Consider the following 1,865-nt stretch of genomic DNA (forward strand, 5'->3'; position numbering starts at 1 on the left):
TGCGCGGCAATGTTTCGGCATTGCCGATGATGCCGGGAAGATGACCAAACTTGATTATTTAGAGGAAGTAAAAGTCGTAACAAGGTTTCCGTAGGTGAACCTGCGGAAGGATCATTACAATGTTCCAATATATCTCAAAGAGAGAGGAGAGGAGGAGAGAAAATGAATTCGATTAGTTTGTGGATAAGAATTCATATAAAAAAAAAAGATATTGTTGAGCCCGCCAGATCATTCGTGCGTGATTTACACGGCCAGACGTGTGTACTACACGTATTAGGCCTTTGATCTGCGTTGCGTAGGCCACAACAAATCTTTCAAAGAGAGAGATATATGTGTTGTTGGGGTTTGTGATTATGAAGGTGCCCCAACGCACAAAAATATATAAAAATGTACAAAGTTGGGATGTGGTGTGGTGGAGAAGAGTTGGGCCCGACCAGATCATTCGTGCGTGATTTACACGGCAGACGTGTGTACTACACGTATTAGGCCTTTGATCTGCGTTGCGTAGGCCATCTTCCTTCCAAGACACACACGTGTTGGGGTTTGTGTGATTTTATGATAGTGCCCCAACACGGAAAAATAAGCGTACGAGAAGAGTTGGGCCCGACCAGATCATTCGTGCGTGATTTATACACGGCCAGACGCGTATTATATTACACGTATTAGGCCTTTGATCTGCGTTGCGTAGGCCATCTTCTCGATAGAGAGAAAGCCCAATGTATTCTTTTTTCTTTCTTTACAGTTGTAGTAGGACAGGGAGGGATGCGAGCGTGCTAATCACGCTTCCTCAAGTCTTCGCTGTGGTGTGTAAAAAAAAAAGAAAAAAAGGAATCGTTGGGAAAGTCCAAAGGACGAAAATATCGGGCAGTCTGAAGATAACTTAATGCTCGTTTACATTGGTATCAAGAGAGACCGGCTTGTGTAGCTCGTTTCAATGCTGTGTCGTTGTCATTGACACCCTACTCTGTTGCGCGCTAGTGGCAGCATGAGCGTGGGACGTATATATATATATATGACACCCAGCTAGAGCCGGCCGTGAGTCCGTCCGGTGTAAATAACGACGAAAGGAGAGAGAAACTTTTCGAATCCAGTATCGGGTTGATAATTGTCCAGTTTGAATATCCATATCCCCGTCGTTTTTGGAGGTGATATACTCTCTGTGTTTCTTCGATAGAAGGCTTTTCAATGTTCTATTCGCTCCGACCGTCGAACTTGCAAGAAAACAGTGGTTTTGGATTTGCTCGTACATATATATATGGTTTCGACGGAAATATCTCGTTCTTTAAGGGACAATTATGTCGTCGTACGACGACTCCCGAATCTCCTTCGCGCGCTGGTTGGAGCTCTTCGGGTATCGGCTTGTTCCGAAATATAACACAAAAATGTGGTGGATAGCAAATACACATTATATTATATATGAGAGAATAAAAGGGAAAAATTACCCTGAACGGTGGATCACTTGGCTCGTGGGTCGATGAAGAACGCAGCTAATTGCGCGTCAACGTGTGAACTGCAGGACACATGAACATCGACATTTCGAACGCACATTGCGGTCCACGGATACAATTCCTGGACCACGCCTGGCTGAGGGTCGTTTACGTACTTATAAACTGCTTGCGTTGATGGCACTTGTTGCCTATATACGTACGAGCGAATGATGGGCGCTTCGTCGGCGTTTGTCGCGGTCCTATGGATATTGAGAAATTTTACGTACGTCTAACAGTCTTCGAGAGAGATGGAAATCGTGTTCGAACTAGCGTGAGTGTGGAAGGCGGTGTCGTGTGTCGTATATGTTTTATATACGTCCGCCCGTCTGAAACACCGCTTCGAAGCGGTGACAAAATCTTTTTCGGGACGATTCGTAT

The 1,865-nt window shown here is 44.9% G+C and overlaps 2 non-coding genes across 2 annotated transcripts in view; both read left to right on the forward strand.

Annotated features, from left to right (window-relative positions):
- LOC143262613 (small subunit ribosomal RNA) overlaps positions 1-117 on the forward strand; it is a 1,921-nt gene extending 1,804 nt beyond the window's left edge. Inside the window, exon 1 of the ribosomal RNA XR_013036358.1 lies at positions 1-117. This exon is cut by the window's left edge and continues 1,804 nt beyond it. This is a non-coding gene — a ribosomal RNA (small subunit ribosomal RNA).
- A 1,322-nt stretch (positions 118-1,439) lies between these two features.
- LOC143262622 (5.8S ribosomal RNA) lies at positions 1,440-1,594 on the forward strand. Its single transcript, XR_013036367.1, has one exon. It is a non-coding gene; the product is annotated as a 5.8S ribosomal RNA (ribosomal RNA).
- The last annotated feature ends 271 nt before the right edge of the window (positions 1,595-1,865 follow it).

This window comes from Megalopta genalis, unplaced genomic scaffold (assembly GCF_051020955.1).
Source record: "Megalopta genalis isolate 19385.01 unplaced genomic scaffold, iyMegGena1_principal scaffold0155, whole genome shotgun sequence".
In the NCBI taxonomy this organism is placed as follows: Eukaryota; Metazoa; Arthropoda; class Insecta; order Hymenoptera; family Halictidae; genus Megalopta; species Megalopta genalis.